This window comes from Aulostomus chinensis, unplaced genomic scaffold, assembly GCF_037954235.1.
Source record: "Aulostomus chinensis isolate RoL2024-O1b breed Wild unplaced genomic scaffold, RoL_Achi_v1.0 HiC_scaffold_28, whole genome shotgun sequence".
Lineage (NCBI taxonomy): Eukaryota > Metazoa > Chordata > Actinopteri > Syngnathiformes > Aulostomidae > Aulostomus > Aulostomus chinensis.
The window spans coordinates 595,935-620,106 of record NW_028234170.1 but is presented as its reverse complement, the minus strand read 5'-3'; the positions used below and the strand labels follow the sequence as shown (position 1 = coordinate 620,106).

The window sequence follows — 24,172 nt, the reverse complement described above, 5'->3', positions numbered from 1 at the left end:
AGCCATAACTTTTGTTCAAAGTTCGTTTTCAGTCAAGTTTCAATCTGAAAGAATAGAAAGATGCATAAAAGAGAAGATAAAGGTGGATTTCACTCAGTTTTCCTCAAAATACAGGAGTTATGCATGAAGTGTTCGTTTTGGCCTTCTCTCGCTGAGAAAACGCTATTTGTGACCTGTGATACAAAACAGCCATAACTTTTGTTAAAAGTGAGTTTTCAGTCAAGTTTCAACCTAAAAGCATAGAAAGATGCATAAACTTGAAGTTAGAGGTGGATTTCACTATGTTTACCTAAAAATACAGGAGTTATGCATGAAGTGTTCATTTTGGCCTTCTCTCGCTGAGACAACACTATTTGTGACCTGTAAAAAAAAAAAAAAACATAACTTTTGTTCAGAGTGAGTTTTAAGTCAAGTTTCAATCTGAAAGCATAGAAAGATGAATAAAACAGACGTTACAGGTGGATTTCACGCAGTTTTCCTCAAAATACAGGAGTTATGCATGAAGTGTTCATTTTGGCCTTCTCTCCCTGAGAAAACGCTATTTGGGACCTGTGATACAAAAAAGCCATAACTTTTCTTCAAAGTGAGTTTTTAGTCAAGTTTCAACCTAAAAGCATAGAAAGATGCATAAAAACAAATTACAGGTGGATTTCACTCAGTTTTCCTCAAAATACAGGAGTTATGCATGAAGTTTTCATTTTGACCTTCCATCGCTGAGAAAACGCTATTTGTGATCTGTGATACAAAACAGCCATAACATTTGTTGAAAGTGAGTTTTCAGTCAAGTTTCAGCCTGAAAGCAAAGAAAGATTCATTAACTTGAAGTTACAGGTGGATTTCACTCAGTTTTCCTCAAAATACAGGAGTTATGCATGAAGTGTTCAATTTGGCCTTCTATCGCTGAGAAAACGCTATTTGTGAACTGTGATACAAAACAGCCATAACTTTTGTTCAAAGTCAGTTTTCCGACAAGTTTCAACCTGAATACACTGAAAATGACATTACCTCGACATGAAACGTGGATTTCAGTCAGTTTTCCTGAAAATAAGGGAGTTCAGCAAGAAGTGTTCACTCCAGAGGACTCTCGCATGTAAAAGGCATTGTGTGACCTGTGATCACAAATGCTGGAACTCTTTATCACACTGACCTTTCAGTGAACTTCAAATCTGAAAACACAGAATGATGAAAACTTTTGAAGTAACAAGTGCTTTTAAGCCAGCTTTGCTCAAACGAATGGAGTTCTGCATGAAATGATTAAAAAGTCTTCTTTTGTTTTGAGAACAGTCTTCGTGAACCTTGATCATCAAAGACATAATTTTTTTTCAAAATGACTTCGAAGTGAAAGTTCGACCTTAAATCATAGAAAGATGCGTAAAAGAGAAGTTATAGGTGGATTTCAGTCAGTTTTCCTCAAAATACAGGAGTTATGCATGAAGTGTTCATTTTGGCCTTCTCTCACAGAGAAAACGCTATTTGTGACCTGTGATACAAAACAGCCATAACTTTTGTTCAAAGTGAGTTTTCACTCAAGTTTCAACTTGAAAGCAAAGAAAGATACAAAAACTTGAAGTTACAGGTGGATTTCACACAGTTTTCCTCAAAATACAGGAGTTATGCATAAAGTGTTAATTTTGGCCTTCTCTCCCTGAGAAAACACTATTTGTGACCTGTGATACAAAACAGCCATAACTTTTGTTCAAAGTGAGTTTTCAGTGACGTTTCAAACGGAAAGCATAGAAAGATGCATAAACTTGAAGTTACAGGTGGATTTCATGCAGTTTTCCTCAAAATACAGGAGTTATGCATGAAGTTTTCATTTTGACCTTCTATCGCTGAGAAAACACTATTTGTGATCTGTGATACAAAACAGCCATAACATTTGTTGAAAGTGAGTTTTCAGTCAAGTTTCAGCCTGAAAGCAAAGAAAGATTCATTAACTTGAAGTTACAGGTGGATTTCACTCAGTTTTCCTCAAAATACAGGAGTTATGCATGAAGTGTTCATTTAGGCCTTCTCTCGCTGAGAAAACACTATTTGTGACCTGTGATACAAAACAGCAATAACTTTTGTTCCAAGTGAAATTTCAGTCAAGTTTCAAACTGAAAGCATTGAAAGATGCATAAACTTGAAGTTACAGTTGGATTTCATGAAGTTTTGAAAAAAATACAGGAGTTCTGCATGAAGTGTTCATTTTGTCCTTCTCTTGCTGTGAAAACGCTATTTGTGACCCGTGATAAAAAACAGCCAAAACTTTTGTTCAAAGTTAGTTTTCAGTCAAGTTTCTACCTGAAAGCATAGAAAAATGCATAAACTCTAAGTTACAGGTGGATTTCACTCAGTTTTCCTCAAAATACAGGAGTTATGCATGAAGTGTTCATTTTTGCCTTCTCTCGCTGAAAAAACACTATTTGTGACCTGTAAAAAAAAAACGGCCATAACTTTTGTTTAGAGTGAGTTTTAAGTCAAGTTTCAATCTGAAAGCATAGAAAGATGAATGAAACAGACGTTAGAGGTGGATTTCACGCAATTTTTACTCAAAATACAGGATTTATGCATGAAGTGTTCATTTTAGCCTTCTCTCGCTGTAAAAACACTATTTGTGACTTGTGATACAAAACAGCCATAACTTTTGTTCAAAGTCAGTTTTCACTCAAATTTCAACCTGAAAGCTTAGAAAGATGCATAAACTTGAAGTTACAGGTGGATTTCAGTCAGTTTTCCTCAAAATACAGGAGTTATGCATGAAGTGTAAATTTTGGCCTTCTCTCCCTGAGAAAACGCTATTTGTGACCTGTGATACAAAACAGCCATAACTTTTGTTCAAAGTGAGTTTTCAGACAAGTTTCAACCTGAATACAATGAAAATTACATTACCTTGACAGGACACGTGGATTTCAGTCAGTTTTCCTCAAAATAAGGGAGTTCAGCAAGAAGTGTTCACTCCAGAGGACTCTCGCTGGTAAAAGGCATTGTGTGACCTGTGATCATAAATGCTGGAACTCTTGATCAAACTGACCTTTCAGTGAACTTCAAATCTGAAAACACAGAATGATGAAAACCTTTGAAGTAAAAGGTGCTTTTAAGCCAGCTTTGCTCAAACTAATAGAGTTCTGCATGAAATGTTTAAAATGTCTTCTTTTGTTTTGAAAACAGTCTTCGTGAACCGTGACATCAAAGACATAATTTTTTTTTTCAAAATGACTTCGAAGTGAAAGTTCAACCTGAAAGCATAGAAAGATGCATAAACTTGAAGTTACAGGTGGATTTCATGCAGTTTTCCTCAAAATACAGGAGTTATGCATGAAGTTTTCATTTTGACCTTCTATCGCTGAGAAAACACTATTTGTGATCTGTGATACAAAACAGCCATAACATTTGTTGAAAGTGAGTTTTCAGTCAAGTTTCAGCCTGAAAGCAAAGAAAGATTCATTAACTTGAAGTTACAGGTGGATTTCACTCAGTTTTCCTCAAAATACAGATGTTTTGCATGAAATGTTCATTTTGGCCTTCTCTCGCTGAGAAAACACTACTTGTGACCTGTGATACAAAACAGCCATAACTTTTGTCCAAATTCAGTTTTCCGACAAGTTTCAACCTGAATACACTGAAAATGACATTACCTCGACATGAAACGTGGATTTCAGTCATTTTTCCTGAAAATAAGGGAGTTCAGCAAGAAGTGTTCACTCCAGAGGACTCTCGCATGTAAAAGGCATTGTGTGACCTGTGATCACAAATGCTGGAACTCTTTATCACACTGACCTTTCAGTGAATTTCAAATCTGAAAACACAGAATGATGAAAACTTTTGAAGTAACAAGTGCTTTTAAGCCAGCTTTACTCAAACTAATGGAGTTCTGCATGAAATGATTAAAAAGTCTTCTTTTGTTTTGAGAACAGTCTTCGTGAACCTTGATCATCAAAGACATAATTTTTTTTCAAAATGACTTCGAAGTGAAAGTTCGACCTTAAATCATAGAAAGATGCGTAAAAGAGAAGTTATAGGTGAATTTCAGTCAGTTTTCCTCAAAATACAGGAGTTATGCATGAAGTGTTCATTTTCGCCTTCTCTCCCTCAGAAAACACTATTTGTGACCTGTGATACAAAACAGCCATAACTTTTGTTCAAAGTGAGTTTTCAGTCAAGTTTCAACCTGAAAGCATAGAAAGATACATAAAAGAGAAGTTAGAGGTTGATTTCAGGCAGTTTTCCTCAAAATACAGGAGTTATGCATGAAGTGTTCATTTTGGCCTTCTCTTGCTGAGAAAACGCTTTTTGACCTGTGATACAAAACAGCCATAACTTTTGTTCAAAGTGAGTTTTTAGTCAAGTTTCAACCTGAAAGCATAGAAAGATGCATGAACTTGAAGTTATAGGTGGATTTCAGGCAGTTTTCCACAAAATACAGGAGTTATGCATGAAGTGTTCATTTTGGCCTTCTCTCGCTGAGAAAACACTATTTGGGACCTGTGATACAAAACAGCCATAACTTTTGTTCAAAGTGAGTTTTCAGTCAAGTTTCAACCTGAAAGCATAGAAAGATGCATGTACTTGAAGTTAGAGGTGGATTTCAGGGAGTTTTCGACAAAATACAGGAGTTATGCATGAAGTGTTCATTTTGGCCTTCTCTCGCTGAGAAAACGCTTTTTGTGACCTGTGATACAAAACAGCCATAACTTTTGTTCAAAGTGAATTTTCAGTCAAGTTTCATCCTGAAAGCATAGAAAGATGCATAAACTTGAAGTTTTAGGTGGATTTCACTCAGTTTTCCTGAAAATACAGGAGTTATGCATGAAATGTTCATTTTGGCCTTCTCTCGCTGAGTAAACGCTATTCGTGACCTGTGATACAAAACAGCCATAACTTTTGTTCAAAGTGAGTTTTCAGTCAAGTTTCAACCTGAAAGCATAGAAAGATGCATATATTTGAAGTTAGAGGTGGATTTAAGGCAGTTTTTCTCAAAATACAGGAGTTATACATGAAGTGTTCATTTTGGCCTTCTCTCACTGAGAAAACACAATTTGTGACCTGTGATACAAAACAGCCATAACTTTTGTTCAAAGTGAGTTTTCAGTCAAGTTTCAACCTGAAATCATAGAAAGATGCATAAACTTGAAGTTAGATATTGATTTCAGGCAGTTTCCCTAAAAATACAGGAGTTATGCATGAAGTGTTCATTTTGGCCTTCTCTCGCTGAGAAAACGCTATTTGTGACCTGTGATACAAAACAGCCATAACTTTTGTTCAAAGTGAGTTTTCAGTCAAGTTTCAACCTGAAAGCATCGAAAGATGCATAAAACAGAAGTTACAGGTTGATTTCAGGCAGTTTTCCTCAAAATACAGGAGTTATGCATTAAGTGTTCATTTTGGCCTTCTCTCGCTGAGAAAACACTATTTGTGACCTGTGATACAAAACAGCCATAACTTTTGTTCAAAGTGAGTTTTCAGTCAAGTTTCAACCTGAAAGCATAGAAAGATTCACAAAAGAGAAGTTCGAGGTCGATTTCAGGCAGTTTTCCTCAAAATACAGGAGTTATGCATGAAGTGTTCATTTTGGTCTTCTCTCGCTGAGAAAACACTATTTGTGACCTGTGATACAAAACAGCCATAACTTTTGTTCAAAGTGAGTTTTCAGTCAATTTCCACCTGAAAGCACAGAAAGATGCATTAAATTTAAGTTAGAGGTGGATTTCATGGTGTTTTCCTCAAAATACAGGAGTTATGCATGAAGTGTTCATTTTGGCCTTCTCTCGCTGAGAAAACGCTATTTGTGACCTGTGATACAAAACAGCCATAACTTTTTTTCAAAGTGAGTTTTCAGTCAAGTTTCAACCTGAAAGCATCGGAAGATGATAAAAAGAGAAGTTATAGGTGAATTTCACGCAGTTTTCCTCAAAATACAGGAGTTATGCATGAAGTGTTCATTTTGGCCTTCTCTCACTGAGAAAACACTATTTGTTACCTGTGATACAAAACAGCCATAACTTTTTTTCAAAGTGAGTTTTTAGTCAAGATTCTACCTGAAAGCATAGAAAGATGCATGAAAGAGAAGTTACAGGTGAATTTCATGCAGTTTTCCTCAAAATACAGGAGTTATGAATGAAGTGTTCATTTTGGCCATCTCTCGCTGAGAAAACACTATTTGTGACCTGTGATACAAAACAGCCATAACTTTATTTAAAAGTGAGTTTTCAGTCAAGTTTCAACCTGAAAGCATAGAAAGATGCATAAACTTGAAGTTAGAGGTGGATTTCATGCAGTTTTCCTCAAAATACAGGAGTTATGCATGAAGTGTTCATTTTGGCCTTCTCTCACTGAGAAAACACTATTTGTGACGTGTGGTAAAAAACAGCCATAACTTTTGTTCAAATTGAGTTTTCAGTCAAGTTTCAACCTGAAAGCATAGAAAGGTGCATAAACTTGAAGTTACAGGTGGATTTCATGATGTTTTTCCAAAAAATACAGGAGATATGAATGAAGTTTTCATTTTGGCCTTCTCTCGCTGAGAAAACACAATTTGTGACCTGTGATACAAAACAGCCATAACTTTTGTTCAAAGTGAGTTTTCAGTCAAGTTTCAACCTGAAAGCATAGAAAGATGCATAAAAGAGAAGTTACAGGTGGATTTCAGTCAGTTTTCCTGAAAATAAGGGAGTTCAGCAAGAAGTGTTCACTCCAGAAGACTCTCGCTGGTAAAAGGCATTGTGTGACCTGTGATCACAAATGCTGGAACTCTTGATCAAACTGACCTTTCAGTGAACTTCAAAACTGAAAACACAGAATGATGAAAACCTTTGAAGTAACAGGTGCTTTTAAGCCAGCTTTGCTCAAACTAATGGAGTTCTGCATGAAATGTTTAAAATGTCTTCTTTTGTTTTGAAAACAGTCTTCATGAACAGTGATTATCAAAGACGTAATTTTTTTTCAAAATGACTTCAAAGTGAAAGTTTCACCTGAAAGCATAGAAAGATGCATAAACTTGAAGTGACAGGTGGATTTCATGTAGTTTTCCAAAAAATACAGGACTTATGCATGAAGTTTTCATTTTGGCATTCTCTCGCTGAGACAACGCTTTGTGACCCGTGATACAAAACAGCCATAACTTTTGTTCAAAGTGAGTTTTCAGTCAAGTTTCAACCTGAAAGCATAGAAAGATGCATAAAACAGAAGTTACAGGTGGATTTTATGCAGTTTTCATCAAAATACAGGAGTTATGCATGAAGTATTCATTTTGGCCTTCTCTCGCTGAGAAAACGCTATTTGTGACCTGTCATACAAAACAGCCATAACTTTTGTTCAAAGTTAGTTTTCTGTCAAATTTCAACCTGAAAGCATAGAAAGATGCATAAAAGAGAAGTAACAGGTGGATTTCAGTCAGTTTTCCTGAAAATAAGGGAGTTCAGCAAGAAGTGTTCACTCCAGAAGACTCTCGCTGGTAAAAGGCATTGTGTGACCTGTGATCACAAATGCTGGAACTCTTGATCAAACTGACCTTTCAGTGAACTTCAAAACTGAAAACACAGAATGATGAAAACCTTTGAAGTAACAGGTGCTTTTAAGCCAGCTTTGCTCAAACTAATGGAGTTCTGCATGAAATGTTTAAAATGTCTTCTTTTGTTTTGAAAACAGTCTTCATGAACAGTGATTATCAAAGACGTAATTTTTTTTCAAAATGACTTCAAAGTGAAAGTTTCACCTGAAAGCATAGAAAGATGCATAAACTTGAAGTGACAGGTGGATTTCATGTAGTTTTCCAAAAAATACAGGACTTATGCATAAAGTTTTCATTTTGGCATTCTCTCGCTGAGACAACGCTTTGTGACCCGTGATACAAAACAGCCATAACTTTTGTTCAAAGTGAGTTTTCAGTCAAGTTTCAACCTGAAAGCATAGAAAGATGCATAAAACAGAAGTTACAGGTGGATTTTATGCAGTTTTCATCAAAATACAGGAGTTATGCATGAAGTGTTCATTTTGGCCTTCTCTCGCTGAGAAAACGCTATTTGTGACCTGTCATACAAAACAGCCATAACTTTTGTTCAAAGTTAGTTTTCTGTCAAATTTCAACCTGAAAGCATAGAAAGATGCATAAACTTGAATTTTGAGGGTGGATTTAAGACAGTTTTCCTAAAAATACAGGAGTTATGCATGAAGTGTTCATTTTGGCCTTCTCTCGCAGGGAAAACACTATTTGTGACCTGTGAAACAAAACAGCCATAACTTTTGTTCAAAGTGAGTTTTCAGTCAATTTTCAATCTGAAAGCATAGAAAGATGCATAAACTTGAAGTTATAGGTGGATTTCAGTGAGTTTTCATCAAAATACAGGAGTTCTGCATGAAGTGTTCATTTTGGCCTTCTCTCGCTGAGAAAACGCTATTTGTGACCTGTGACACAAAACAGCCATAACTTTTTTTCAAAGTGAGTTTTCAGTCAAGTTTCAACCTGAAAGCATAGAATGATGCATAAACTTGAAGTTACAGCTTGATTTCATTGAGTTTTCATCAAAATACAGGAGTTCTGCATGAAGTGTTCATTTTGGTCTTCTCTCGCTGAGAAAACGCTATTTGTAACCTGCGACAAAAAACAGCCCTAACTTTTGTTCAAAGTGAGTTTTCAGTCAAGTTTCAACCTGAAAGCATAGAAAGATGCATAAACTTGAAGTTACAGCTTGATTTCAGTGAGTTTTCCTTCAAAATACAGGAGTTCTGCATGAAGTGTTCCTTTTGGCCTTATCTCACTGAGAAAACGCTATTTGTGACCTGCGACACAAAACAGCCATAACTTTTCTTCAAAGTGAGTTTTCAGTCAAGTTTCAATCTGAAAGCATAGAAAGATGCATAAACTTGAAGTTATAGGTGGATTTCAGTGAGTTTTCATCAAAATACAGGAGTTCTGCATGAAGTGTTCATTTTGGCCTTCTCTCGCTGAGAAAACGCTATTTGTGACCTGTGACACAAAACAGCCATAACTTTTTTTCAAAGTGAGTTTTCAGTCAAGTTTCAACCTGAAAGCATAGAATGATGCATAAACTTGAAGTTACAGCTTGATTTCAGTGAGTTTTCATCAAAATACAGGAGTTCTGCATGAAGTGTTCATTTTGGTCTTCTCTCGCTGAGAAAACGCTATTTGTAACCTGCGACAAAAAACAGCCCTAACTTTTGTTCAAAGTGAGTTTTCAGTCAAGTTTCAACCTGAAAGCATAGAAAGATGCATAAACTTGAAGTTACAGCTTGATTTCAGTGAGTTTTCCTTCAAAATACAGGAGTTCTGCATGAAGTGTTCATTTTGGCCTTATCTCACTGAGAAAACGCTATTTGTGACCTGCGACACAAAACAGCCATAACTTTTGTTCAAAGTGAGTTTTCAGTCAAGTTTCAACCTGAAAGCATAGAAAGATGCATAAACTTGAAGTGACAGGTGGATTTCATGTAGTTTTCCAAAAAATACAGGAGTTATGCATGAAGTTTTCATTTTGGCCTTCTCTCGCTGAGAAAACGCTATTTGTGACCTGTGATACAAAACAGCCATAACTTTTGTTCAAAGTGAGTTTTCAGTCAAGTTTCAACCTGAAAGCATCGAAAGATGCATAAAAGAGAAGTTACAGGTTGATTTCAGGCAGTTTTCCTCAAAATACAGGAGTTATGCATTAAGTGTTCATTTTGGCCTTCTCTCGCTGAGAAAACACTATTTGTGACCTGTGATACAAAACAGCCATAACTTTTGTTCAAAGTGAGTTTTCAGTCAATTTCCACCTGAAAGCACAGAAAGATGCATTAAATTTAAGTTAGAGGTGGATTTCATGGTGTTTTCCTCAAAATACAGGAGTTATGCATGAAGTGTTCATTTTGGCCTTCTCTCGCTGAGAAAACGCTATTTGTGACCTGTGATACAAAACAGCCATAACTTTTTTTCAAAGTGAGTTTTCAGTCAAGTTTCAACCTGAAAGCATCGGAAGATGATAAAAAGAGAAGTTATAGGTGAATTTCACGCAGTTTTCCTCAAAATACAGGAGTTATGCATGAAGTGTTCATTTTGGCCTTCTCTCACTGAGAAAACACTATTTGTGACCTGTGATACAAAACAGCCATAACTTTTTTTCAAAGTGAGTTTTTAGTCAAGATTCTACCTGAAAGCATAGAAAGATGCATGAAAGAGAAGTTACAGGTGAATTTCATGCAGTTTTCCTCAAAATACAGGAGTTATGAATGAAGTGTTCATTTTGGCCATCTCTCGCTGAGAAAACACTATTTGTGACCTGTGATACAAAACAGCCATAACTTTATTTAAAAGTGAGTTTTCAGTCAAGTTTCAACCTGAAAGCATAGAAAGATGCATAAACTTGAAGTTACAGGTGGATTTCATGCAGTTTTCCTCAAAATACAGGAGTTTTGCATGAAGTGTTCATTTTGGCCTTCTCTCACTGAGAAAACGCTATTTGTGACCTGTGATACAAAACAGCCATAACTTTTGTTCAAAGTGAGTTTTCAGTCAAGTTTCAACCTGAAAGCATAGAAAGATGCATAATCTTTAAGTTGGAGGTGGATTTCAGGCAGTTTTCCTCAAAATACAGGAGTTATGCATGAAGTGTTCATTTTGGCCTTCTCTCGCTGTTAAAACACTATTTGTGACCTGTGATACAAAACAGCCATAACTTTTGTTCAAAGTGAGTTTTTTGTCAAGTTTCAACCTGAAAGCATAGAAAGATGTATAAACTTGAAGTTACAAGTGGATTTCAGGCAGTATTCCTCAAAATACAGGATTTATACATGAAGTGTTCATTTTGGCCTTCTCTCGCTGTGAAAATGCTATTTGTGACCTGTGATACAAAACAGCCATAACTTTTGTTCAACGTGAGTTTTCAGTCAAGTTTCAACCTGAAAACATAAAAAGATTCATAAAAGAGTAGTTAGAGGTAGATTTCAGGCAGTTTTCCTCAAAATACAGGAGTTATGCATGAAGTGTTCATTTTGACCTTTTCTCGCTGAGAAAACGCTATTTGTGAGCTGTGATACAAAACTTTTGTTCAAAGTGAATTTTCAATCAAGTTTCAACCTGAAAACATAGAAAGATGAATAAACTACAAATTACAGGTGGATTTCATGCATTTTTCCAAAAAATACAGGAGTTATGCATGAAGTGTTCATTTTGGCCTTCTCTCGCTGAGAAAACGCTATTTGTGACCTGTGATAAAAAAAAAACAGCCAAAACTTTTCTTCAAAGTGAGTTTTCAGTCAAGTTTCCACCTGAAAGCATAGAAAGATGTATAAAAGAGAAGTTACAGGTGGATTTCAGGCAGTTTTCCTCAAAATACAGGAGTTATGCATGAAGTGTTCATTTTTGCTTTCTCTCCCTGAGAAAACGCGATTTGTGACCTGTGATACAAAACAGCCATAACTTTTGTTCAAAGTGAGTTTTCAGTCAAGTTTCAACCTGAAAGCATAGAAAGATGCATAAACTTTAAGTTAGAGGTGGATTTTATGCAGTTTTCTAAAAAATAAAGGAGTTATGCATGAAGTGTTCATTTTGGCCTTCTCTCGCTGAGAAAACGCTATTTGTGACCTGTGATACAAAACAGCGATAACTTTTGTTCAAAGTGAATTTTCAGGAAAGTTTCAAACTGAATACAATAAAAAATTACATTACCTTGAAATGACACGTGGATTTCAGTCAGTTTTCTTCTAAATAAGGGAGTTCAGCATGAAGTGTTCACTCCAGAGGACTCTCGCTGGTAAAAGGCATTGTGTGACCTGTGATCACAAATGCTGGAACTCTTGATAACACTGACCTTTCAGTGAACTTAAAATCTGAAAACACAGAATGATGAAAACCTTTGAAGTAACAGGTGCTTTTAAGCCAGCTTTGCTCAAACTAATGGAGTTCTGCATGAAATGATTAAAATGTCTTCTTTTGTTTTGAAAACAGTCTTCGTGAACCGTGACATCAAAGACGTAATTTTTTTGCAAAATGACTTTGAAGTGAAAGTTAAACCTGAAAGCATAGAAAGATGCATAAAAGAGAAGTTACAGGTGGATTTCATGCAGTTTTCCAAAAAATATAGGAGTTATGCATGAAGTCTTCCTTTTGGCATTCTCCTGCTGAGAAAACGCTATTTGTAACCTGTGATACAAAACAGCCATAACTTTTTTTCAAAGTGAGTTTTCAGTCAAGTTTCAACATGAAATCATAGAAAGATGCATAAAAGAGAAGTTAGAGGTTGATTTCAGGCAGTTTTCCTCAAAATACAGGAGTTATGCATGGAGTGTTCATTTGGGCCTTCTCTCGCTGAGAAATAACTATTTGTGACCTGTGATACAAAACAGACACAACTTTTGTTCAAAGTGATTTTTCAGTCAAGTTTCAACATGAAAACATAGAAAGATGCATAAACTTGAAGTTACAGGTGGATTTCACTCAGTTTTCCTCAAAATACATGAGTTGTGTATGAAGTGTTCATTTTGGCCTTCTCTTGCTGAGAAAACGCTATTTGTGACATGTGATATAAAAAAACAGGCATAACTTTTGTTTAAAGTGAGTTTTCAGTCAAGTTTCAACCTGAAAGCATAGAAAGATGCATAAATTTGAAGTTAGAAGTGGATTACATTCAGTTTTCAAAAAAATACAGGAGCAATGCATGAAGTGTTCGTTTTGTGCCTTCTCTCGCTGAGAAAACGCTATTTGTGACCTCTGATACAAAACAGCCATAACGTTTGTTCAAAGTGAGTTTCCAGTCAAGTTTCAACATTAAAACATAGAAAGATGCCTAATCTTTAAGTTAGAAGTGGATTTTTATTTAAACCTGAAAGTATAAGTATAGAAAGATGAATAAAAGACAAGATACAGGTGGATTTCACTCAGTTTACCAAAAAATACAGGAGTTATGCATGAAGTGTTCATTTTGGCCTTCACTCGCTGAGAAAACACTATTTGTGACCTCTGATACAAAACAGCCATAACGTTTGTTCAAAGTGAGTTTTCAGTCAAGTTTCAACATTAAAACATAGGAAGATGCCTACTCTTTAAGTTAGAAGTGGATTTCATGCAGTTTTCAAAAAAATACAGGAGTCATGCATGAAGTGTTCTTTTTGGCCTTCCCTCGCTGAGAAAACGCTATTTGTGACCTGTGATACAAAACAGCCATAACTTTTTTTCAAAGTGAGTTTTCAGTCAAGTTTCAACCTGAAAGCATAGAAAGATGCATAAACTTTAAGTTAGAGGATGGTTTTAACTCAGTTTTCCATAAAATACAGGAATTATATATGAATTGTTCATTTTGTCCTTCTTTCACTGAGAAAGCACTATTTGTGACCTGTGATACAAAACAGCCATAACTTTATTTAAAAGTGAGTTTTCAGTCAAGTTTCAACCTGAAAACATAGAAAGATGCATAAACTTGAAGTGAAAAAGTGGATTTCATGGAGTTTTCCAAAAAATAAAGGAGTTATGCATTAAGTGTTCATTTTGGCCTTCTCTCGCTGAGAAAACACTATTTGTGACCTGTCATAAAAAGCAGCCATAGCTTTTTTTCAAAGTGAATTTTCAGTAAAGTTTCAACCTGAAAGCATAGAAAGATGCATAAACTTGAAGTTACAGGTGGACTTCACTCACTTTTCCTCAAAATACAGGAGTTTTGCATGACGTGTTTATTTTGGCCTTCTCTCGCTTAGAAAACACTATTTGTGACCTGTGATACAAAACAGCCATAGCTTTTTTTCAAAGTGAATTTTCAGTCAAGTTTCAACCTGAAAGCATAGAAAGATGCATAAACTTGAAGTTACAGCTTGATTTCAGTGAGTTTTCATCAAAATACAGGAGTTCTGCATGAAGTGTTCATTTTGGCCTTCTCTCGCTTGGAAAACGCTATTTGTGACCTGTGAAACAAAACAGCCATAACTTTTTTTCAAAGTGAGTTTTCAGTCAAGTTTCATCCTGAAAGCATGGAAAGATGCATAAATTTGAAGTTACAGGTAGATTTCAGGCATTTTTCCAAAAAATACAGGAGTTATGAATGAAGTGTTCATTTTGGCGTTCTCTCGCTGAGAAAACACTATTTGTGACCTTTGATACAAAACAGCCATAACTTTTGTTCAAAGTGAGTTTTCAATCAAGTTTCATCCTGAAAGCATGGAAAGATGCATAAATTTGAAGTTACAGGTAGATTTCAGGCATTTTTCCAAAAAATACAGGAGTTATGAATGAAGTGTTCATTTTGGCGTTCTCTCGCTGAGAAAACACTATTTGTGACCTTTGATACAAAACAGCCATAACTTTTGTTCAAAGTGAGTTTTCAATCAAGTTTCAACCTGAAAGCATAGAAAGATGCATAAAAGAGAAATTACTGGTGGATTTAATGCAGTTTCCCAAACACGGACAGGAAAGTGAATAAATTCAGCCGACTGCTTCAGTTGAACACGTGGCTACCCAACATCTGCGAGTCCAGAGGATTGCATTACATCGAGAACTTTAACCTGTTTTGGCATCGAGGTGACCTTTTCAGAGGAAAAGGGCCACACCTGAATGGAGGTGGAGTAAAGAGGCTGACGGATAACCTCCTCCATGCTCTGAGGCATCAGAACCGGCCTGAACTGAACCAGGCTTGCGGGCAACCGATGAGAGAAAAGAGGAGAGGGAGAGGAGCTCCCTCTTCCCCACCCAAGGACCCGGCAAAGGATGTACCCAAAACAGCACCTTCTGCAACCACTGGAAAAGGACTCAGCCACAGCAGCCTCAACAACAAAACCTGCATCCCCAGCGAAGGCATCAGCTCCAGCTCCCACAACAACAACATCAGCATCTTCAGAAAACAACTCTGCTGCAACTGCAAGGACAAAACCTGCATCTCCGGAGAAGGTTAGGGATGCAGCATCCCCGTCACCTTCTCCCTCACCGCCGTCCTGGGCACCACCTGCTGTGTCTACGCCCTCTCTTCACTCTCATTCCCATCTCCACAGTCACCTTTGAGATTTCCAAACCATCTTGAAAGCTTGATAAAATCAGGAACGAAAATGGCTCCTCTCACTCCAGACCTGATTAGATCGAGGGTTCTTGCCCCAAAGAAGTATCGTGCCCCTTCCCCTCCCCCCAGAGTCCCCCCAGCTCAGTCTTCACCACCAGGCCCAGCTGTAATCTCCAACAGTGTCACCACTGCTGTCTAGGATGTAAAGGGCCTCTGCGTTGCTACCACTCATATAATACCCAACTGGAGGTCCAGGGAGGAGAACTTCTCTGCAAAAACAATACCTACTGTAATATCACGAAGATTAGATAAGAGAGAGACAGACAGATGAGCAGAGAAATCTAATCCATATCTCTTGTAAGAACTTGGAGTCCTTTGAAACTCAGTCTAATCTCAAACATGTTGTGCTTAATGTCAGATCTTTAAATAACAAATCATTTTTAATTAATAATTTTATTTCTTCTCGTGATCTTGATTTAATGTTTTTAACTGAGACGTGGCTTGACAAAAATACAGGTAATGCAGTCCTGATTGAGTCTACTCCACCTCACTACACCTTTGAATCTGAAACAAGACAGAGCAAGAGAGGTGGAGGGGTGTGTAGCATATTCAGAGAAAATATAGTTATACAAAAATTGTCGTTTGGAGTTTTTTCATCATTTGAGTATTTGTCATTCAAATTGGAGTTAAAACAAGCCACCATACTTTATATCACTATTTATAGGCCACCACAGAACTGTTTTATTGATGATTTTACTGAATTACTTTCAGCTGTGCGCACTGAATTTGACTGTTTGGTTATTACAGGTGATTTAAATGTGCATGTGGATGTAGCCAGTGACAGACATGCTAAAGAACTCAGTGCTGTCCTTGAAACGTTTGGTCTAACTCAGTATGTGAACGAACCCACTCACAACAGAGGGCACACACTGGACGTGCTCATTCCAAAAGGGGTTATTGTTTCAGGTGTTAATGTCATGGATATTGCATTATCAGATCATTTTTGTGTTTTCTTTAATCTGTCTGTTATACCCAAGCCAGCACATGGGTCGTCAATGGTTCGGAGAAGACTCATAAATGACAAAACAAGGACACAGTTTATGGAAATGGTTGCTTTTGAAAACACCTCTGGTTCTAATGTTAATGATCTGTTAAACTCGTATACATCAAGTGTTTTGAATGTCTTGGACACCATTGCTCCTGTTAAGGTTAGAATAGTTAAAGACAGACAAAAAGCACCATGGAGAAATGAAGACTCTGTCAGGGCACAAAAAAGAGGGTGCCGGAGAGCCGAACGGAAATGGCGCAAGTCAAAGCTACAGGTTGACTATGACATTTATAGACAAAAATTATCCATGTTTAACCAGACTTTACGAAGAGCTAGGGAGAGGTATTTCTCTGAAGTGATTACAAACCCGAATGGTAATTCTCGAGTTCTGTTTGCTACTGTAAACAGATTAACAAACCCTTCGGTTCCACTGCCCTTAGAATTCATTTCTATATCAAATTGCAATGAATTTGCAAAATTCTTTAGTGATAAAGTTCAAGATATTAAAAAAGCTATCATTTCTAAGACACAAATGATAGCCCAGCATCCACCTGAACACCTAGAGCTGGCACATTTCACTCCTGTCAGTGACAAAACAGTCGAAGAGATTATTTCAGGTCTGAGTTCATCTACATGCTGCCTTGATGAGTTACCCACTAGATTTGTAAAGACTGTGCTGAGCAGCCTGTTACCAAAAGTTACTCATTTAGTTAAGATTTCACTAGAGACTGGAACATTTCCAAGGGCCCTGAAAACTGCGGTCATTAAGCCTCTTTTAAAGAAGAGCAGTCTTGATGCCATGGTTCTGAACAACTACCGGCCCATATCAAACCTGCCATTCCTAGGAAAAGTCCTCGAAAAAGTTGTTTATCAACAACTCACTGACTTTCTCCTGTCCAACAATGCTTTTGATACTTTCCAGTCTGGCTTTAGGCCCCACCACAGCACTGAGACAGCTCTGATCTAGGTGATAAATGACATCCGCCTAAACACAGACAAAGGCAAAGTCTCAGTCTTAGTCCTGCTTGACTTGAGTGCTGCCTTTGACACAGTTGACCATGAGATCCTTATACAGAGGCTAGAGAATTGGCTAGGAATCTCTGGTTCTGCTCTAAAGTGGTTCAAGTCCTATCTTGAGGAGAGAACATACTTTGTTGAAATTGGAAATTGCAGCTCAGACAAAATGGCCATGACCTGTGGTGTCCCCCAAGGTTCAATCTTGGGGCCCCTCTTGTTCAACCTATACATGCTTCCACTAGGCCAACTAATAAGCAGCCATAATGTGTCCTACCATAACTATGCAGACGACACTCAGATCTATGTGTCTCTGACAGCAGGTGAACATGGACCTGTGGATTCACTCTTCCACTGCATCCAACATATAAGCATGTGGATGCAAAACAACTTTCTCCAGCTAAACTCAGAAAAAACGGAATTAATCGTTTTTTAAGCCACAGAAGCAAAGAGAAAGTGTGATCAGTCACCTTGAATCCCTTTCTCTAAAACCAAAACAACAGGTTAGAAATCTGGGGGTAATATTGGACTCAGATCTGAACTTTAACAGCCACATTAAGTCAGTAAAATCAGCAGCCTTTTACCATCTAAAAAACATTGCCAAAATCAGAGGTATAGTGTCTGAACCAGACTTGGACAGACGAATCCATGCATTTGTCTCCAGTAGGTTAGACTACTGTAACGGCCTGCTCACTGGTATCTCTAAACAAGCTGTTAAACAACTACAATACATTCAGAACGCTACAGCTCGAGTCCTGACTAGAACCAGGAAATACGACCATATTAGTCCAGTGCTCAGATCTCTGCACTGGCTTCCTGTTGCTCAGAGAATAGACTTTAAGACAGCTCTGCTTGTATACAAGTCTCTTCATGGTCAAGCACCGAAGTAAATCTCTGACATGTTAGACCCATATGAACCCTCCAGGTCTCTGAGAACCTCAGGTAGAGGTCTCCTACAGGGGCCCAGAGTCAGGACTAAACATGGTGAAGCTCCTTTCCAGTTTTCTGCAACTAAAATCTGGAACAGTCTTCCAGAAAAAGTGAGACAGGAATCAACTGTGACAATGTTTAAGACCAGGCTGAAAACTACTCTGTTCAGTCGTGCATACGACAGCTGAAAGTATTTTATCTGCACTCTTCTCCTTTTCTTTAAATTAATGATTCTATTTATGTTTTATGATTTTATCTGCCTTTTTGTGATTTAAAGGTTTTTCTGCAACTGAAAAGCACTTTGAATTGCCATGTGTATGAATTGTGCTCTACAAATAAACTTGCCTTGCCTTCATTTTGGCCTTCTCTCTTTGTGAAAACACTATTTGTGATCTGTGATACAATACAGCCATAATATTTGTTGAAAGTGAGTTTTCAGTCAAGTTTCAACTTGAAAGCAAAGAAAGATACATAAACTTGAAGTTACAGGTGGATTTCACACAGTTTTCCTCAAAATACAGGAGTTATGCATAAAGTGTTCATTTTGGCCTTCTCTCGCTGTGAAAACGCTATTTGTGACCTGTGATACAAAACAGCCATAACTTTTGTTCAAAGTCAGTTTTCAATCAAATTTCAACCTGAAAGCTTAGAAAGATGCATAAACTTGAAGTTTGAGGGTGGATTTAAGGCAGTTTTCCAAAAATAAAGGAGTTATGCATGAAGTGTTCATTTTGGCCTTCTCTTGCTGTGAAAACACGATTTGTGACCTATGATACAAAACAGCCATAACTTTTGTTCAAAGTGAGTTGTCAGTCAAGTTTCAACCTGAAAGCATAGAAAGATGCATAAACTTGAAGTTGCAGGTAGATTTCACTCAGTTTTCCTCAAAATACAGGAGTTATGCATGAAAGGTTCATTTTGGCCTTTTCTCGCTGAGAAAACGCTACTTGTGACCTGTGATACAAAACAGCTATAACTTTTCTTCAAAGTCAGTTTTCAGACAAGTTTCAACCTGAATACACTGAAAATTACATTACCTTGACATGAAATGTGGATTTCAGTCAGTTTTCCTGAAAATAAGGGAGTTCAGCAAGAAGTGTTCACTCCAGGGGACTCTCGCTGGTAAAAGGCATTGTGTGACCTGTGATCACAAATGCTGGAACTCTTTATCACACTGACCTTTCAGTGAACTTAAATCTGAAAACACAGAATGATGAAAACCTTTGAAGTAACAAGTGCTTTTAAGCCAGCTTTGCTCAAACTAATGGAGTTCTGCATGAAATGATTAAAAAGTCTTCTTTTGTTTTGAGAACAGTCTTCGTGAACCTTGATCATCAAAGACATAATTTTTTTTCAAAATGACTTCGAAGTGAAAGTTCGACCTTAAATCATAGAAAGATGCGTAAAAGAGAAGTTATAGGTGGATTTCAGTCAGTTTTCCTCAAAATACAGGAGTTATGCATGAAGTGTTAATTTTGGCCTTCTCTCCCTGAGAAAACGCTATTTGTGACCTGTGATACAAAACAGCCATAACTTTTGTTCACAGTGAGTTTTCAGTGACTTTTCAAACGGAAAGCATAGAAAGATGCATAAACTTAAAGTTACAGGTGGATTTCACTCAGTTTTCAAAAAAAAAATTAGTCATGCATGAAGTGTTCATTTTGGCCTTCTCTCACTGAGAAAACACTATTTGTGACCTATGATACAAAACAATCATGACTTTTCTTCAAAGTGAGTTTTCAGTGAAGTTTCAACCTGAAAGCATAGAAAGATGCATAAAAGACAAGTTACAGGTGGATTTCACACAGTTTTCCTCAAAATACAGGAGTTATGCATGAAGTGTTCATTTTGGCCTTCTCTGGCTGTGAAAACACTATTTGTGACCTGTGATACAAAACAGCCTTAACTTTTGTTCAAAGTCAAGTTTCAACCTGAATACAATGAAAATTACATTACCTTGACATGACACGTGGATTTCAGTCAGTTTTCCTCTAAATAAGGGAGTTCAGCAAGAAGTGTTCACTCCAGAGGACTCTCGCTGGTAAAAGGCATTGTGTGACCTGTGATCACAAATGCTGGAACTCTTGATCACACTGACCTTTCAGTGAACTTCAAATCTGAAAACACAGAATGATGAAAACCTTTGAAGTAACAGGTGCTTTTGAGCCAGCTTTGCTCAAACTAATAGAGTTCTGCATGAAATGTTTAAAATGTCTTCTTTTGTTTTGAAAACAGTCTTCGTGAACCGTGACATCAAAGACGTAATTTTTTTTCAAAATGACTTCGAAGTGAAAGTTCAACCTGAAAGCATAGAAAGATGCATAAACTTGAAGTTACAGGTGGATTTCACACAGTTTTCCTCAAAATACAGGAGTTATGCATGAAGTGTTCATTTTGGCCTTCTCTCGCTGTGAAAACCCTATTTGTGACCTGTAAAAAAAAACAGCCATAACTTTTGTTTAGAGTGAGTTTTAAGTCAAGTTTCAATCTGAATGCATAGAAAGATGAATAAAACAGACGTTACAGGTGGATTTCACGCAGTTTTCCTCAAAATACAGGATTTTTGCATGACGTGTTCATTTTAGCCTTCTCTCGCTGTAAAAACGCTATTTGTGACCTGTGATACAACACAGCCATAACTTTTGTTCAAAGTGAGTTTTCAGTCAAGTTTCCCCCTGAAAGCATAGAAAGATGCATAAAAGAGAAGTTACAGGTGGATTTCACGCAGTTTTCCTCAAAATACAGGAGTGATGCATGAAGTGTTCATTTTGGCCTTCTATCGCTGAGAAAACACTATTTGTGATCTGTGATACAAAACAGCCACAACTTTTGTTCAAAGTGAGTTTTCAGTCAAGTTTCAACCTGAAAGCACAGAAAAATGCATAAAAGAGAAGTTACAGGTGGATTTCACGCAGATTTCCTCAAAATACAGGAGTTATGCATGAAGTGTTCATTTTGGCCTTCTCTCGCTGAGAAAACACTATTTGTGACCTGTGATACAAAAATGCCAAAACTTTTCTTCAAAGTGAGTTTTCAGTCAAGTTTCAACCTGAAAGCATAGAAAGATTCATAAACTTGAAGTTAGTGGTGGATTTCAGTGAGTTTTCATCAAAATACAGGAGTTCTGCATGAAGTGTTCATTTTGGCCTTCTCTCACTGAGAAAACACTATTTGTGACCTGTGATACAAAACAGCCATAACTTTTGTTCAAAGTGAGTTTTCAGTCAAGTTTCAACCTGAAAGCATAGAAAGATGCAAAAGTTGAAGTTACAGCTTGATTTCAGAGAGTTTTCATCAAAATACATTAGTTCTGCATGAAGTGTTCATTTTGGCCTTCTCTCGCTGAGAAAACACTATTTGTGACCTGTGATACAAAAATGCCATAACTTTTCTTCAAAGTGAGTTTTCAGTCAAGTTTCAACCTGAAAGCATAGAAAGTTGCATAAACTTGAAGTTACAGCTTGATTTCAGTGAGTTTTCCTCAAAATTCAGGGGTTCTGCATGAAGTGTTCATTTTGGCCTTCTCTCGCTGAGAAAACACTATTTGTGACCTGTGATACAAAAATGCCATAACTTTTCTTCAAAGTGAGTTTTCAGTCAAGTTTCCACCTGAAAGCATAGAAAGATGCATAAACTTGAAGTAACAGGTGGACTTCAGTGAGTTTTCATTAAAATACAGGAGTTCCGCATGAAGTGTTCATTTTGGCCTTCTCTCGCTGAGAAAACGCTATTTGTGACCTTTAACACAAAACAGCCATAACTTTTGTTCAAAGTGAGTTTTCAGTCAAGTTTCAACCTGAAAGCATAGAAAGATGCATAAACTTGAAGGTACTGCTTGATTTAAGTGAGTTTTCCTCAAAATACAGGGGTTATGCATGAAGTGTTCATTTTGGCCTTCTGTTGCTGAGAAAACACTATTTGTGACCTGTGATACAAAAATGCCATAATTTTTCTTCGAAGTGAGTTTTCAGTCAAGTTTCAACTTGAAAGCATAGAAAGATGCATAAACTTGAAGTTACAGGTGGATTTCAGTGAGTTTTCATCAAAATACAATAGGTATGGATGAAGTTTTCATTTTGGACTCATTTCGCTGTGAAAACACTATTTGTGACCTGTGACACAAAAAAAACATTACTTTTGTTCAAAGTCAGTTTTCAGTCAAGTTTCAACCTGAAAGCATAGAAAGATGCATAAAAGAGAAGTTCGAGGTGGATTTCAGGCAGTTTTTCTCAAAATACAGGAGTTATGCATGAAGTGTTCATTTTGGCCTTCTCTCGCTGAGAAAACACTATTTGTGACCTGTGATACAAAACAGCCATAACTTTTGTTCAAAGTGAGTTTTCAGTCAAGTTTCAACCTGAAAGCATAGAAAGATGGATAGACTTGAAGTTAGAGGTGGATTTCAGGCAGTTTTCCTCAAAATACAGGAGTTATGCATGAAGTGTTCATTTTGGCCTTCTCTCGATGAGAAAACGCTATTTATGACCTGTAATAAAAACAGACATAACGTTTGTTCAAAGTGAGATTTCAGTCAAGTTTCAACCTGAAAGCATAGAAAGATGCATAAAAGAGAAGTTAGAGGTTGATTTCATGTAGTTTTCCTCAAAATACAGGAGTTATACATGAAGTGTTCATTTTGGCCTTCTCTCACTGAGAAAACGCTTTTTGTGACCTGTGATACAAAAAAGCCATAACTTTTGTTCAAAGTGAATTTTCAGTCGAGTTTCAACCTGAAAGCATAGAAATATGTATAAAAGTGAAGTTAGAGGTGGATTTTATGCAGTTTTCCTCAAAATACAGGAGTTATACATGAAATTTTCATTTTGGCCTTCTCTCGCTGAGAAAACGCTATTTGTGACCTGTGATACAACACAGCCATAACTTTTGTTCAAAGTGAGTTTTCAGTCAAGTTTCAACCTGAATGCATAGAAAGATGCATAATCTTTAAGATAGAGGTGGATTTCAGGCAGTTTTCCTCAAAATACAGGAGTTATGCATGAAGTGTTCATTTTGGCTTTCTCTCGCTGAGAAAACACTATTTGTGACCTGTGATACAAAACAGCCATAACTTTTGTTCAAAGTTAGTTTTCATCAAGTTTCAACCTGAAAGCATAGAAAGATGCATAAACTTGAAGATAGAGGTGGATTTCATGCAGTTTTCCTCAAAATACAGGAGTTATGCATGAAGTGTTCATTTTGGCCTTCTCTCGCTGAGAAAACGCTATTTGTGACCTGTGATACAAAACAGCCATTAGTTTTGTTCAAAGTGAGTTTTCAGTCAAGTTTCAACCTGAATGCATAGAAAGATGCATAAAAGAGAAGTTCGAGGTGGATTTCAGGCAGTTTCCCTCAAAACACAGGAGTTATGCATGAAGTGTTCATTTTGGCCTTCTCTCGCTGAGAAAACACTATTTGTGACCTGTGATACAAAACAGCCATAACTTTTGTTCAAAGTGAGTTTTCAGTCAAGTTTCAACCTGAAAGCATAGAAAGATGCATAAACTTGAAGTTAGAGGTGGATTTCAGGCAGTTTTCCTCAAAATACAGGAGTTATGCATGAAGTGTTCATTTTGGCCTTCTCTGGCTGAGAAAATGCTATTTGTGACCTGCGACACAAAACAGCCATAACTTTTGTTCAAAGTGAGTTTTCAGTCAAGTTTGAACCTGAAAGCATAGAAAGATGCATAAACTTTAAGTCAGAGGATGGATTTAACTCAGTTTTCCAAAAAATACAATAGGTATGGATGAAGTTTTCATTTTGGACTCATTTCGCTGTGAAAACACTATTTGTGACCTGTGACACAAAAAAAACATAACTTTTGTTCAAAGTGAGTTTTCAGTCAAGTTTCAACCTGAAAGCATAGTAAGATGCATAAAAGAAAAGTTAGCTGTGGATTTCAGGCAGTTTTCGTCAAAATACAGGAGTTATGCATGAAGTGTTAATTTTGGTCTTCTGTCACTGTGAAAACACTATTCATGACTTATGACACAAAAAAAAGCCATAACTTTTGTTCAAAGTGAGTTTTCAGTCAAGTTTCAACCTGAAAGCACAGAAAGATGCATAAAAGAGAAGTTCAAGGAGGATTTCAGGCAGTTTTCCTCAAAATACAGGAGTTATGCATGAAGTGTTCATTTTGGCCTTCTCTCGCTGAGAAAACACTATTTGTGACCTGTGATACAAAACAGCCATAACTTTTGTTCAAAGTGAGTTTTCAGTCAATTTTCA

At 36.9% G+C, this 24,172-nt stretch overlaps 1 long non-coding RNA gene across 1 annotated transcript in view; it reads right to left on the bottom strand.

Annotated features, from left to right (window-relative positions):
• Window positions 1–11,728, bottom strand: part of LOC147238265 (uncharacterized) — a 207,314-nt gene extending 195,586 nt beyond the window's left edge. Inside the window, exon 1 of the long non-coding RNA XR_015111934.1 lies at window positions 11,645–11,728. This is a non-coding gene — a long non-coding RNA (uncharacterized LOC147238265). The remainder of the gene's footprint in view (window positions 1–11,644) is intronic.
• Window positions 11,729–24,172: the final 12,444 nt, after the last annotated feature.